Source organism: Cinclus cinclus, chromosome 19, assembly GCF_963662255.1.
Source record: "Cinclus cinclus chromosome 19, bCinCin1.1, whole genome shotgun sequence".
NCBI lineage: Eukaryota > Metazoa > Chordata > Aves > Passeriformes > Cinclidae > Cinclus > Cinclus cinclus.
Genome location: NC_085064.1, coordinates 11,450,176 through 11,467,365, shown reverse-complemented (window position 1 = coordinate 11,467,365; position 17,190 = coordinate 11,450,176).

Below are 17,190 nucleotides of genomic sequence, written 5' to 3'. Positions count from 1 at the left end.
ATTTCATTCTTGGCCTCCATGGTGGCGTAATAGATCCTTGCTTCTATTGGTCCCCCTGCTTTTACAATCCATCCCTGGCCATTTTAGGCCCCCTGGCGTCAAAAGGGATCATTAGATTGTTAGCCTGCCTTGGGTCACAATGGTTCCTTGCTTCTCTTAACCCCTGTGGTGTCACAATGCATCCCATGCCCTTTTAGGCCACTTGGTGTTACAATGAATCATTTGAGTCTTGGCCTCCATGGTGGCATAATTGTACCACGTCTTAATTGGGCCCCATGCTTTCACAATTCATCCTGGCCCTTTTAGGCCCATTGGTGTCACAAGGGACCATTAGATTGTTAGCCTCCATTGGGTGACAATGGTTCCTTGCTTCTCTTAACCTCTGTGGTGTCACAATGCATTCCATGCCATTTTAGGCCACTTGATGTCACAATGAATCATTTGATTTTTGGCCTCCATGGTGTCATAATGGTTCCTTGTTTCTATTGGGCCCCATGCTGTCACAATTCATCCCTGGTCCTTTTACGCCCCCTGGTGTCAAAAGGGATTCTTAGATTGTTAGCCTGCATTGGGTCACAATGGATCCTTGCTTCTCTTAACCCCTGTGGTGTCCCAATGCATCCCATGCACTTTTAGGCCACTTGATGTCACAATGAATCATTTGATTCTTGGCCTCCATGGTGGCATAATAGATCCTTGCTTCTATTGGTCCCCGTGCTGTAACAATCCATCCCTGGCCATTTTAGGCCCCCTGGTGTCACAAGGGATCATTAGATTTTTAGCCTGCATTGGGTCACAATGATTCCTTGCTTCTCTTAACCCCTGTGGTGTCACAATGCATTCCAAGACCTTTTAGGCCACTTGGTGTTACAATGAATGATTTGAGTCTTGGCCTCTATTGTGTCATAATATTTCCATGTTTTTATTGTGCCCCATGCTTTCAAAATACATCCCTGGCCCTATTACAACCCCTGGTGCCACAAGGGATCATTAGATTATTAGCCTGCATTGGGTCACAATAGTTCCTTGCTTCTCTTAACCCCTGTGGTGTCACAATGCATCCCATGCCCTTTTAGGCCACTTGATGTCACAATGAATCATTTGATTTTTGGCCTCCATGGTGGTATAATTGTACCAGGTTTTAATTGGGCCCCATGATTTCACAATTCATTACTGGCCCTTTTAGGCCCATTGGTGTCACAAGGGACCATTAAATTGTTAGCCTCCATTGGTAACAATGGTTCCTTGCTTCTCTTAACCTCTGTGGTGTCACAATGCATCCCATGCCCTTTTAGGCCACTTGATGTCACAATGAATCATTTCATTCTTGGCCTCCATGGTGGCATAATAGATCCTTGCTTCTATTTGTCCCCGTGCTGTCACAATTCATCCCTGGCCATTTTAGGCCCCCTGGTGTCACAAGGGACCACTAGATTGTTAGCCTGCATTGGGTCACAATAGTTCCTTGCTTCTCTTAACCTCTGTGGTGTCACAATGCATTCCAAGCCCTTTTAGGCCACTTGGTCTTACAGTGAACCATTTGATTCTTGGCCTTCATGGTATCATAATGGTTCCTTACTTCTATGGGTACCCATGCTGTCAGAGTTCATCCGTGGTCCTTTTGCGCCCCCTGGAGTCACAAGGGATTCTTAGATGGTTAGCCTGCATTGGGTCACAATGGTTCCTTGCTTCTCTTAACCCCTGTGGTGTCACAATGCATCCCATAACCTTTTAGGCCACTTGGTGTTACAATGAATCATTTGATTCTTGGCCTCTATGGTGTCATAATATTTCCATGTTTTTATTGTGCCCCATGCTTTCAAAATTCATCCCTGGCCCTATTACAACCCCTGGTGTCACAATGGATCATTAGATTGTTAGCCTGCATTGGCTCACAATGGTTCCTTGCTTCTCTTAACCCCTGTGGTGTCACAATGCATCCCATGCCATTTTAGGCCACTTGGTGTTACAATGAATCATTTGATTCTTGGCCTCTATGGTGTCATAATGGTTCCTTGTTTTTATTGTGCCCCATGCTTTCACAATTCATCCCTGGACCTATTACAACCCCTGGTGTCACAATGGATCATTAGATTGTTAGCCTGCATTGGGTCACAATGGTTCCTTGCTTCTCTTAACCTCTGTGGTGTCACAATGCATTCCAAGCCCTTTTACGCCACTTGGTCTTACAGTGAAACATTTGATTCTTGGCCTTCATGGTGTCATAATGCTTCCTTGCTTCTATAGGTCCCCATGCTGTCAGAGTTCATCCGTGGTCCTTTTTCTCCCCCTGGTGTCAAAATGGATTCTTAGATTGTTAGCCTGCCTTGGGTCACAATGGTTCCTTGCTTCTCTTAACCCCTGTGGTGTCACAATGCATCCCATGCCCTTTTAGGCCACTTGATGTCACAATGAATCATTTGATTTTTGGCCTCCATGGTGGCATAATTGTACCCGGTTTTAATTGGGCCCCATGCTTTCACAATTCATCCCTGGCCCTTTTAGGCCCATTGGTGTCACAAGGGACCATTAGATTGTTAGCCTGCATTGGGTAACAATGGTTCCTTGCTTCTCTTAACCTCTGTGGTGTCACAATGCATTCCATGCCATTTTAGGCCACTTGATGTCACAATGAATCATTTGATTCATGGCCTCCATGGTGACATAATAGATCCTTGCTTCTATTGGTCCCCGTGCTGTAACAATCCATCCCTGGCCCTTTTTATACCCGTGGTGACACAAGGGATCATTAGATTGTTAGCCTGCATTGGGTCACAATGGATCCTTGCTTCTCTTAACCTCTGTGGTGTCACAATGCATCCCATGCCCTTTTAGGCCACTTGATGTCACAATGAATCATGTGATTCTTGGCCTCCATGGTGACATAATAGATCCTTGCTTCTATTGGTCCCCGTTCTGTAACAATCCATCCCTGGCCATTTTAGGCATCCTGGTGTCACAAGGAATCATTAGATTGTTAGCCTGCATTGGGTCACAATGGTTCCTTGCTTCTCTTAGCCCCTGTGGTGTCACAATGCATCCCATGCCCTTTTAGGCCACTTGGTGTTACAATGAATCATTTGATTCTTGGCCTCTATGGTGTCATAATATTTCCTTGTTTTTATTGTGCCCCATGCTTTCACAATTCATCCCTGGCCCTATTACAACCCATGGTGTCACAATGGATCATTAGATTGTTAGCCTCCATTGGGTCACAATGGTTCCTTGCTTCTCTTAACCTCTGTGGTGTCACAATGCATTCCAAGACCTTTTAGGCCACTTGGTCTTACAATGAACCATTTGATTCTTGGCCTTCATGGTGTCGTAATGGTTCCTTGCTTCTATGGGTCCCCATGCTGTCAGAGTTCATCCGTGGTCCTTTTGCTCCCCCTGGTGACAAAAGGGATTCTTAGATTGTTAGCCTGCATTGGGTCACAATGGTTCCTTGCTTCTCTTAACCCCTGTGGTGTCATAATGCATCCCATGCCCTTTTAGGCCACTTGATGTCACAATGAATCATTTGATTTTTGGCCTCCATGGTGGCATAATTGTACCAGGTTTTAATTGGGCCCCATGCTTTCAGAATTCATCCCTGGCCCTTTTAGGCACATTGGTGTCACAAGGGACCATTAGATTGTTAGCCTGCATTGGGTCACAATGGATCCTTGCTTGTCTTAGCCCCTGTGGTGTCACAATGCATCCCATGCCCTTTTAGGCCACTGGGTGTTACAATGAATCATTTGAGTCTTAGCCTCTATTGCGTCATAATATTTCCATGTTTTTATTGTGCCCCATGCTTTCACAATTCATCCCTGGCCCTATTACAACCCCTGGTGTCACAATGGATCATTAGATTGTTAGCCGGCATTGTGTCACAATGGATCCTTGCTTCTCTTAACCCCTGTGGTGTCACAATGCATCCCATGCCCTTTTAGGCCACTTGATGTCACAATGAATCGTTTGATTCTTGGCCTCCAAGGTGACATAATATATCCTTGCTTCTATTGGTCCCCGTGCTGTAACAATCCATCCCTGGCCCTTTTTATACCCCCTGGTGCCACAAGGGATCATTAGATTGTTAGCCTGCATTGGGTCACAATGATTCCTTGCTTCTCTTAACCTCTGTGATGTCACAATGCATTCCAAGCCCTTTTAGGCCACTTGGTGTTACAATGAACCTTTTGATTCTTGGCCTTCATGGTGTCAAAATGGTTCCTTGCTTCTATAGGTACCCATGCTGTCAGAGTTCATCCGTGGTCCTTTTGCGCCCCCTGGTGTCAAAAGGGATTCTTAGATTGTAAGCCTGCCTTGGGACACAATGGTTCCTTGCTTCTCTTAACCCCTGTGGTGTCGCAATGCCTCCCATGGCGTTTTAGGCCACTTGATGTTACAATGAATCATTTGATTCTTGGCCTCTATGGTGTCATAATATTTCCATGATTTTATTGTGCCCCATGCTTTCACATTTCATCCCTGGCCCTATTACAACCCCTGGTGCCACAAGAGATCATTAGATTATTAGCCTGCATTGGGTCACAATGGTTCCTTGCTTCTCTTAACCTCTGTGGTGTCACAATGCATTCCAAGACCTTTTAGGCCACTTGGTCTTACAATGAATCATTTGAGTCTTGGCCTCTATGGTGTCATAATATTTCCATGTTTTTATTGTGCCCCATGCTTTCACAATTCATCCCTGGCCCTATTACAACCCCTGGTGTCACAATGGATCATTAGATTGTTAGCCTGCATTGGGTCACAATGGTTCCTTGCTTCTCTTAACCTCTGTGGTGTCACAATGCATTCCAAGACCTTTTAGGCCACTTGGTCTTACAATGAACCATTTGATTCTTGGCCTACATGGTGTCATAATGGTTCCTTGCTTCTATAGGTCCCCATGCTGTCAGAGTTCATCCGTGTTCCTTTTGCGCCCCCTGGTGTCAAAAGGGATTCTTAGATTGTTAGCCTCCATTGGGTCACAATGGATCTTTGCTTCTCTTAACCCCTGTGGTGTCACAATGCATCCCATGCCCTTTTAGGCCACTTGATGTCACAATGAATCATTTCATTCTTGGCCTCCAAGGTGACATAATAGATCCTTGCTTCTATTGGTCCCCGTGCTGTAACAATCCATCCCTGGCCCTTTTTATACCCCCTGGTGTCAAAAGGGATTCTTAGATTGTTAGCCTGCATTGGGTCACAATGGTTCCTTGCTTCTCTTAACCCCTGTGGTGTCACAATGCATCCCATGCCCTTTTAGGCCACTTGGTGTTACAATGAATCATTTGATTCTTGGCCTCTATGGTGTCATAATGGTTCCTTGTTTTTAATGTGCCCCCTGCTTTCACAATTCATCCCTGGACCTATTACAACCCCTGGTGTCACAATGGATCATTAGATTGTTAGCCTGCATTGGGTCACAATGGATCCTTGCTTCTCTTAACCTCTGTGGTGTCACAATGCATTCCAAGCCCTTTTACGCCACTTGGTCTTACAGTGAAACATTTGATTCTTGGCCTTCATGGTGTCATAATGCTTCCTTGCTTCTATAGGTCCCCATGCTCTCAGAGTTCATCCGTGGTCCTTTTTCGCCCCCTGGTGTCAAAATGGATTCTTAGATTGTTAGCCTGCCTTGGGTCACAATGGTTCCTTGCTTCTCTTAACCCCTGTGGTGTCACAATGCATCCCATGCCCTTTTAGGCCACTTGATGTCACAATGAATCATTTGATTTTTGGCCTCCATGGTGGCATAATTGTACCCGGTTTTAATTGGGCCCCATGCTTTCACAATTCATCCCTGGCCCTTTTAGGCCCATTGGTGTCACAAGGGACCATTAGATTGTTAGCCTGCATTGGGTCACAATGGTTCCTTGCTTCTCTTAACCTCTGTGGTGTCACAATGCATTCCAAGCCCTTTTAGGCCACTTGGTCTTACAATGAACCATTTGATTCTTGGCCTCCATGGTGACATAATAGATCCTTGCTTCTATTGGTCCCCGTGCTGTAACAATCCATCCCTGGCCCTTTTTATACCAGTGGTGACACAAGGGATCATTAGATTGTTAGCCTGCATTGGGTCACAATGGATCCTTGCTTCTCTTAACCCCTGTGGTGTCACAATGCATCCCATGCCCTTTTAGGCCACTTGATGTCACAATGAATCATGTGATTCTTGGCCTCCATGGTGACATAATAGATCCTTGCTTCTATTGGTCCCCGTTCTGTAACAATCCATCCCTGGCCATTTTAGGCATCCTGGTGTCACAAGGAATCATTAGATTTTTAGCCTGCATTGGGTCACAATGGTTCCTTGCTTCTCTTAGCCCCTGTGGTGTCACAATGCATCCCATGCCCTTTTAGGCCACTTGGTGTTACAATGAATCATTTGATTCTTGGCCTCTATTGTGTCATAATATTTCCTTGTTTTTATTGTGCCCCATGATTTCACAATTCATCCCTGGCCCTATTACAACCCATGGTGTCACAATGGATCATTAGATTGTTAGCCTCCATTGGGTCACAATGGTTCCTTGCTTCTCTTAACCTCTGTGGTGTCACAATGCATTCCAAGACCTTTTAGGCCACTTGGTCTTACAATGAAACATTTGATTCTTGGCCTTCATGGTGTCGTAATGGTTCCTTGCTTCTATGGGTCCCCATGCTGTCAGAGTTCATCCGTGGTCCTTTTGCGCCCCCTGGTGACAAAAGGGATTCTTAGATTGTTAGCCTGCATTGGGTCACAATGGTTCCTTGCTTCTCTTAACCCCTGTGGTGTCATAATGCATCCCATGCCCTTTTAGGCCACTTGATGTCACAATGAATCATTTGATTTTTGGCCTCCATGGTGGCATAATTGTACCAGGTTTTAATTGGGCCCCATGCTTTCACAATTCATCCCTGGCCCTTTTAGGCACATTTGTGTCACAAGGGACCATTAGATTGTTAGCCTGCATTGGGTCACAATGGTTCCTTGCTTCTCTTAGCCCCTGTGGTGTCACAATGCATCCCATGCCCTTTTAGGCCACTTGGTGTTACAATGAATCATTTGAGTCTTGGCCTCTATTGCGTCATAATATTTCCATGTTTTTATTGTGCCCCATGCTTTCACAATTCATCCCTGGCCCTATTACAACCCCTGGTGTCACAATGGATCATTAGATTGTTAGCCTGCATTGGGTCACAATGGATCCTTGCTTGTCTTAGCCCCTGTGGTGTCACAATGCATCCCATGCCCTTTTAGGCCACTGGGTGTTACAATGAATTATTTGAGTCTTGGCCTCTATTGCGTCATAATATTTCCATGTTTTTATTGTGCCCCATGCTTTCACAATTCATCCCTGGCCCTATTACAACCCCTGGTGTCACAATGGATCATTAGATTGTTAGCCTGCATTGGGTCACAATGGTTCCTTGCTTCTCTTAACCTCTGTGGTGTCACAATGCATTCCAAGACCTTTTAGGCCACTTGGTCTTACAATGAACCATTTGATTCTTGGCCTCCATGGTGTCATAATGGTTCCTTGCTTCTATAGGTCCTCATGCTGTCAGAGTTCATCCGTGGTCCTTTTGTGCCCCTTGGTGTCAAAAGGGATTCTTAGATGGTTAGCCTGCATTGGGTCACAATGGTTCCTTGCGTCTCTTAACCCCTGTGGTGTCACAATGCATCCCATGCCCTTTTAGGCCACTTGGTGTTACAATGAATCATTTGAGTCTTGGCCTCTATGGTGTCATAATATTTCCATGTTTTTATTGTGCCCCATGCTTTCACAATTCATCCCTGGTCCTATTAAAACCCCTGGTGTCACAATGGATTATTAGATTGTTAGCCTGCATTGGGTCACAATGGTTCCTTGCTTCCCTTAACCTCTGTCGTGTAACAATGCATCCCATGCACTTTTAGGCCACTTGATGTCACAATGAATCATTTGATTTTTGGCCTCCATGGTGGCATAATTGTACCAGGTTTTAATTGGGCCCCATGCTTTCACAATTCATCCCTGGCCCTTTTAGACCCATTGGCGTCACAAGGGACCATTAGATTGTTAGCCACCTTTGGGTCACAATGGATCCTTGCTTCTCTTAACCCCTGTGGTGTCACAATGCATCCCATGCCCTTTTAGGCCACTTGATGTCACAATGAATCATTTGATTCTTGGTCTCCATGGTGACATAATAGATCCTTGCTTCTATAGGTCCCCGTGCTGTAACAATCCATCCATGGCCCTTTTTATAACCCCTGGTGCCACAAGGGATCATTAGATTGTTAGCCTGCATTGGGTCACAATGGTTCCTTGCTTCTCTTAACCCCTGTGGTGTCACAATGCATCCCATGCCCTTTTAGGCCACTTGATATCACAATGAATCATTTGATTCTTGGCCTCCATGGTGGCATAATAGATCCTTGCTTCTATTGGTCGCCGTGCTGTAACAATCCAGCCCTGGCACTTTTTATACCCCCTGGTGCCACAAGGGATCATTAGATTGTTAGCCTGCATTGGGTCACAATGGTTCCTTGCTTCTCTTAACCTCTGTGGTGTCACAATGCATCCCATGCCCTTTTAGGCCACTTGGTGTTACAGTGAATCATTTGAGTCTTGGCCTCTATTGTGTCATAATATTTCCATGATTTTATTGTGCCCCATGCTTTCACAATTCATCCCTGGCCCTATTACAACTCCTGGTGTCACAATGGATCATTAGATTGTTAGCCTGCATTGGGTCATAATGGTTCCTTGCTTCTCTTAACCTCTGTGGTGTCACAATGCATTCCAAGCCCTTTTAGGCCACTTGGTCTGACAGTGAACCATTTGATTCTTGGCCTTCATGGTGTCATAATGGTTCCTTGCTTCTATTGGGCCCCATGCTGTCACAGTTCATCCGTGGTCCTTTTGCGCCCCCTGGTGTCAAAAGGGATTCTTAGATTGTTAGCCTGCATTGGGTCACAATGGACCATGCTTCTCTTAACCCCTGTGGTGTCACAATGCATCCCATGCCCTTTTAGGCCACTTGATGTCACAATGAATCATTTGATTCTTGGCCTCCATGGTGGCATAATTGTACCCGGTTTTAATTGGGCCCCATGCATTCACAATTCATCCCTGGCCATTTTAGGCCCATTGGTGTCGCAAGGGATCATTAGATTGTTAGCCTCCATTGGGTAACAATGGTTCCTTGCTTCTCTTAGCCCCTGTGGTGTCACAATGCATCCCATGCCCTTTTAGGCCACTTGGTGTTACAATGAATCATTTGAGTCTTGGCCTCTATGGTGTCATAATATTTCCATGTTTTTATTGTGCCCCATGCTTTCACAATTCATCCCTGGCCCTATTACAACCCCTGGTGTCACAATGGATCATTAGATTGTTAGCCTGCATTGGGTCACAATGGTTCCTTGCTTCTCTTAACCCCTGTGGTGTCACAATGCATCCCATGCCTTTTTGGGCCACTTGATGTCACAATGAATCATTTCATTCTTGGCCTCCATGGTGGCGTAATAGATCCTTGCTTCTATTGGTCCCCCTGCTTTTACAATCCATCCCTGGCCATTTTAGGCCCCCTGGCGTCAAAAGGGATCATTAGATTGTTAGCCTGCCTTGGGTCACAATGGTTCCTTGCTTCTCTTAACCCCTGTGGTGTCACAATGCATCCCATGCCCTTTTAGGCCACTTGGTGTTACAATGAATCATTTGAGTCTTGGCCTCCATGGTGGCATAATTGTACCACGTCTTAATTGGGCCCCATGCTTTCACAATTCATCCTGGCCCTTTTAGGCCCATTGGTGTCACAAGGGACCATTAGATTGTTAGCCTCCATTGGGTGACAATGGTTCCTTGCTTCTCTTAACCTCTGTGGTGTCACAATGCATTCCATGCCATTTTAGGCCACTTGATGTCACAATGAATCATTTGATTCTTGGCCTCATGGTGTCATAATGGTTCCTTGTTTCTATTGGGCCCCATGCTGTCACAATTCATCCCTGGTCCTTTTACGCCCCCTGGTGTCAAAAGGGATTCTTAGATTGTTAGCCTGCATTGGGTCACAATGGATCCTTGCTTCTCTTAACCCCTGTGGTGTCCCAATGCATCCCATGCACTTTTAGGCCACTTGATGTCACAATGAATCATTTGATTCTTGGCCTCCATGGTGGCATAATAGATCCTTGCTTCTATTGGTCCCCGTGCTGTAACAATCCATCCCTGGCCATTTTAGGCCCCCTGGTGTCACAAGGGATCATTAGATTTTTAGCCTGCATTGGGTCACAATGATTCCTTGCTTCTCTTAACCCCTGTGGTGTCACAATGCATTCCAAGACCTTTTAGGCCACTTGGTGTTACAATGAATGATTTGAGTCTTGGCCTCTATTGTGTCATAATATTTCCATGTTTTTATTGTGCCCCATGCTTTCAAAATACATCCCTGGCCCTATTACAACCCCTGGTGCCACAAGGGATCATTAGATTATTAGCCTGCATTGGGTCACAATAGTTCCTTGCTTCTCTTAACCCCTGTGGTGTCACAATGCATCCCATGCCCTTTTAGGCCACTTGATGTCACAATGAATCATTTGATTTTTGGCCTCCATGGTGGTATAATTGTACCAGGTTTTAATTGGGCCCCATGATTTCACAATTCATTACTGGCCCTTTTAGGCCCATTGGTGTCACAAGGGACCATTAGATTGTTAGCCTCCATTGGTAACAATGGTTCCTTGCTTCTCTTAACCTCTGTGGTGTCACAATGCATCCCATGCCCTTTTAGGCCACTTGATGTCACAATGAATCATTTCATTCTTGGCCTCCATGGTGGCATAATAGATCCTTGCTTCTATTTGTCCCCGTGCTGTCACAATTCATCCCTGGCCATTTTAGGCCCCCTGGTGTCACAAGGGACCACTAGATTGTTAGCCTGCATTGGGTCACAATAGTTCCTTGCTTCTCTTAACCTCTGTGGTGTCACAATGCATTCCAAGCCCTTTTAGGCCACTTGGTCTTACAGTGAACCATTTGATTCTTGGCCTTCATGGTATCATAATGGTTCCTTACTTCTATGGGTACCCATGCTGTCAGAGTTCATCCGTGGTCCTTTTGCGCCCCCTGGAGTCACAAGGGATTCTTAGATGGTTAGCCTGCATTGGGTCACAATGGTTCCTTGCTTCTCTTAACCCCTGTGGTGTCACAATGCATCCCATAACCTTTTAGGCCACTTGGTGTTACAATGAATCATTTGATTCTTGGCCTCTATGGTGTCATAATATTTCCATGTTTTTATTGTGCCCCATGCTTTCAAAATTCATCCCTGGCCCTATTACAACCCCTGGTGTCACAATGGATCATTAGATTGTTAGCCTGCATTGGGTCACAATGGTTCCTTGCTTCTCTTAACCCCTGTGGTGTCATAATGCATCCCATGCCCTTTTAGGCCACTTGATGTCACAATGAATCATTTGATTTTTGGCCTCCATGGTGGCATAATTGTACCCGGTTTTAATTGGTCGCCATGCTTTCACAATTCATCCCTGGCCCTTTTAGGCCCATTGGTGTCACAAGGGACCATTAGATGGTTAGCCTCCATTGGGTGACAATGGTTCCTTGCTTCTCTTAACCTCTGTGGTGTCACAATGCATTCCATGCCATTTTAGGCCACTTGATGTCACAATGAATCATTTGATTTTTGGCCTCCATGGTGTCATAATGGTTCCTTGTTTCTATTGGGCCCCATGCTGTCACAATTCATCCCTGGTCCTTTTACGCCCCCTGGTGTCAAAAGGGATTCTTAGATTGTTAGCCTGCATTGGGTCACAATGGATCCTTGCTTCTCTTAACCCCTGTGGTGTCCCAATGCATCCCATGCACTTTTAGGCCACTTGATGTCACAATGAATCATTTGATTCTTGGCCTCCATGGTGGCATAATAGATCCTTGCTTCTATTGGTCCCCGTGCTGTAACAATCCATCCCTGGCTATTTTAGGCCCCCTGGTGTCACAAGGGATCATTAGATTTTTAGCATGCATTGGGTCACAATGATTCCTTGCTTCTCTTAACCCCTGTGGTGTCACAATGCATTCCAAGCCCTTTTAGGCCACTTGGTGTTACAATGAATGATTTGAGTCTTGGCCTCTATTGTGTCATAATATTTCCATGTTTTTATTGTGCCCCATGCTTTCAAAATTCATCCCTGGCCCTACTACAACCCCTGGTGTCACAAGGGATCATTAGATTGTTCGCCTGCATTGGGTCACAATGGTTCCTTGCTTCTCTTAACCCCTGTGGTGTCACAATGCATCCCATGCCCTTTTAGGCCACTTGATGTCACAATGAATCATTTGATTCTTGGCCTCCAAGGTGACATAATATATCCTTGCTTCTATTGGTCCCCGTGCTGTAACAATCCATCCCTGGCCCTTTTTATACCCCCTGGTGCCACAAGGGATCATTAGATTGTTAGCCTGCATTGGGTCACAATGGTTCCTTGCTTCTCTTAACCTCTGTGGTGTCACAATGCATTCCAAGACCTTTTAGGCCACTTGGTCTTACAATGAATCATTTGATTCTTGGCCTTCATGGTGTCATAATGGTTCCTTGCTTCTATAGGTCCCCATGCTGTCAGAGTTCATCCGTGGTCCTTTTGCGCCCCCTGGTGTCAAAAGGGATTCTTAGATTGTAAGCCGCCATTGGGTCACAATGGTTCCTTGCTTCTCTTAACCCCTGTGATGTCACAATGCATCCCATGCCCTTTTAGGCCACTTGATGTCACAATGAATCATTTGATTCTTGGCCTCCAAGGTGACATAATATATCCTTGCTTCTATTGGTCCCCGTGCTGTAACAATCCATCCCTGGCCCTTTTTAAACCCCCTGGTGCCACAAGGGATCATTAGATTGTTAGCCTGCATTGGGTCACAATGGTTCCTTGCTTCTCTTAACCCCTGTGGTGTCGCAATGCCTCCCATGCCGTTTTAGGCCACTTGATGTTACAATGAATCATTTGATTCTTGGCCTTCATGGTGTCATAATATTTCCATGATTTTATTGTGCCCCATGCTTTCACATTTCATCCTTGGCCCTATTACAACACCTGGTGCCACAAGAGATCATTAGATTATTAGCCTGCATTGGGTCACAATGGTTCCTTGCTTCTCTTAACCTCTGTGGTGTCACAATGCATTCCAAGACCTTTTAGGCCACTTGGTCTTACAATGAATCATTTGAGTCTTGGCCTCTATGGTGTCATAATATTTACATGTTTTTATTGTGCCCCATGCTTTCACAATTCATCCCTGGCCCTATTACAACCCCTGGTGTCACAATGGATCATTAGATTGTTAGCCTGCATTGGGTCACAATGGTTCCTTTCTTCTCTTAACCTCTGTTGTGTCACAATGCATTCCAAGACCTTTTAGGCCACTTGGTCTTACAATGAACCATTTGATACATGGCCTACATGGTGTCATAATGGTTCCTTGCTTCTATAGGTCCCAATGGCGTCAGAGTTCATCCGTGGTCCTTTTGCGCCCCCTGGTGTCAAAAGGGATCCTTAGATTGTTAGCCTGCATTGGGTCACAATGGTTCCTTGCTTCTCATAACCCCTGTGGTGTCGCAATGCATCCCATGCCCTTTTAGGCCACTTGGTGTTACAATGAATCATTTGATTCTTGGCCTCTATGGTGTCATAATATTTCCATGATTTTATTGTGCCCCATGCTTTCACATTTCATCCCTGGCCCTATTACAACCCCTGGTGCCCCAAGGGATCATTAGATTATTAGCCTGCATTGGGTCACAATGGTTCCTTGCTTCTCTTAACCTCTGTGGTGTCACAATGCATTCCAAGACCTTTTAGGCCACTTGGGCTTACAATGAACCATTTGATTCTTGGCCTTCATGGTGTCATAATGGTTCCTTGCTTCTATGGGTACCGATGCTGACAGAGTTCATCCGTGGTCCTTTTGCGCCCCCTGGCGTCAAAAGGGATTCTTAGATTGTTAGCCTGCATTGGGTCACAATGGTTCCTTGCTTCTCTTAACCCCTGTGGTGTCACAATGCATCCCATGCCCTTTTAGGCCACTTGGTGTTACAATGAATCATTTGATTCTTGGCCTTCATGGTGTCATAATGGTTCCTTGCTTCTATAGGTCCCCATGCTGTCAGAGTTCATCCGTGGTCCTTTTGCGCCCCCTGGTGTCAAAAGGGATTCTTAGATTGTAAGCCTGCCTTGGGTCACAATGGTTCCTTGCTTCTCTTAACCCCTGTGGTATCACAATGCATCCCATGCCCTTTTAGGCCACTTGATGTCACAATGAATCATTTCATTCTTGGCCTCCATGGTGGCATAATTGTACCAGGTTTTAATTGGGCGCCATGCTTTCACAATTCATCCCTGCCCCTTTTAGGCCCATTGGTGTTACAAGGGATCATTAGATTGTTAGCCTCCATTGGGTAACAATGGTTCCTTGCTTCTCTTAACCTCTGTGGTGTCACAATGCATTCCATGCCATTTTAGGCCACCTGATGTCACAATGAATCATTTGATTTTTGGCCTCCATGGTGTCATAATTGTTCCTTGTTTCTATTGGGCCCCATGCTGTCACAATTCATCCCTGGTCCTTTTACGACCCCTGGTGTCAAAAGGGATTCTTAGATTGTTAGCCGCCATTGGGTCACAATGGATCCTTGCTTCTCTTAACCCCTGTGATGTCACAATGCATCCCATGCCCTTTTAGGCCACTTGATGTCACAATGAATCATTTGATTCTTGGCCTCCATAGTGACATAATATATCCTTGCTTCTATTGGTCCCCGTGCTGTAACAATCCATCACTGGCCCTTTTTAAACCCCCTGGTGCCACAAGGGATCATTAGATTGTTAGCCTGCATTGGGTCACAATGGTTCCTTGCTTCTCTTAACCCCTGTGGTGTCGCAATGCCTCCCATGCCGTTTTAGGCCACTTGATGTTACAATGAATCATTTGATTCTTGGCCTCTATTGTGTCATAATATTTCCATGATTTTATTGTGCCCCATGCTTTCACATTTCATCCTTGGCCCTATTACAACACCTGGTGCCACAAGAGATCATTAGATTATTAGCCTGCATTGGGTCACAGTGGTTCCTTGCTTCTCTTAACCCCTGTGGTGTCGCAATGCATCCCATGCCCTTTTAGGCCACTTGGTGTTACAATGAATCATTTGATTCTTGGCCTCTATGGTGTCATAATATTTCCATGATTTTATTGTGCCCCATGCTTTCACATTTCATCCCTGGCCCTATTACAACCCCTGGTGCCACAAGGGATCATTAGATTGTTAGCCTGCATTGGGTCACAATGGTTCCTTTCTTCTCTTAACCCCTGTGGTGTCACAATGCATTCCAAGACCTTTTAGGCCACTTGGTCTTACAATGAACCATTTGATACATGGCCTACATGGTGTCATAATGGTTCCTTGCTTCTATAGGTCCCAATGGCGTCAGAGTTCATCCGTGGTCCTTTTGCGCCCCCTGGTGTCAAAAGGGATCCTTAGATTGTTAGCCTGCATTGGGTCACAATGGTTCCTTGCTTCTCTTAACCCCTGTGGTGTCGCAATGCATCCCATGCCCTTTTAGGCCACTTGGTGTTACAATGAATCATTTGATTCTTGGCCTCTATGGTGTCATAATATTTCCATGATTTTATTGTGCCCCATGCTTTCACATTTCATCCCTGGCCCTATTACAACCCCTGGTGCCACAAGGGATCATTAGATTATTAGCCTGCATTGGGTCACAATGGTTCCTTGCTTCTCTTAACCTCTGTGGTGTCACAATGCATTCCAAGATCTTTTAGGCCACTTGGGCTTACAATGAACCATTTGATTCTTGGCCTTCATGGTGTCATAATGGTTCCTTGCTTCTATGGGTACCCATGCTGTCAGAGTTCATCCGTGGTCCTTTTGCGCCCCCTGGCGTCAAAAGGGATTCTTAGATTGTTAGCCTGCATTGGGTCACAATGGTTCCTTGCTTCTCTTAACCCCTGTGGTGTCACAATGCATCCCATGCCCTTTTAGGCCACTTGGTGTTACAATGAATCATTTGAGTCTTGGCCTCTATGGTGTCATAATATTTCCATGATTTTATCGTGCCCCATGCTTTCACATTTCATCCCTGGCCCTATTACAACCCCTGGTGCCACAAGGGATCATTAGATTATTAGCCTGCATTGGGTCACAATAGTTCCTTGCTTCTCTTAACCCCTGTGGTGTCACAATGCATCCCATGCCCTTTTAGGCCACTTGATGTCACAATGAATCATTTGATTTTTGGCCTCCATGGTGGCATAATTGTACCAGGTTTTAATTGGGCCCCATGCTTTCACAATTCATCCCTGCCCCTTTTAGGCCCTTTGGTGTCACAAGGGACCATTAGATTGTTAGCCTCCATTGGGTAACAATGGTTCCTTGCTTCTCTTAACCTCTGTGGTGTCACAATGCATCCCATGCCATTTTAGGCCACTTGATGTCACAATGAATCATTTGATTTTTGGCCTTCATGGTGTCATAATGGTTCCTTGTTTCTATTGGGCCCAATGTTGTCACAATTCATCCCTGGTCCTTTTACGACCCCTGGTGTCAAAAGGGATTCTTAGATTGTTAGCCTCCATTGGGTCACAATATATCCTTGATTCTCTTAACCCCTGTGGTGTCACAATGCATCCCATGCCCTTTTAGGCCACTTGATGTCACAATGAATCATTTGATTCTTGGCCTCCAAGGTGACATAATAGATCCTTGCTTCTATTGGTCCCCGTGCTGTAACAATCCATCCCTGGCCCTTTTTATACCCCCTGGTGCCACAAGGGATCATTAGATTGTTAGCCTGCATTGGGTCACAATGGTTCCTTGCTTCTCTTAACCTCTGTGGTGTCACAATGCATTCCAAGACCTTTTAGGCCACTTGGTGTTACAATGAACCATTTGATTCTTGGCCTTCATGGTGTCATAATGGTTCCTTGCTTCCATAGGTCCCCATGCTGTCAGAGTTCATCCGTGGTCCTTTTGCGCCCCCTGGTGTCAAAAGGGATTCTTAGATTGTTAGCCTGCATTGGGTCACAGTGGTTCCTTGATTCTCTTAACCCCTGTGGTGTCGCAATGCATCCCATGCCCTTTTAGGCCACTTGGTGTTACAATGAATCATTTGATTCTTGGCCTCTATGGTGTCAT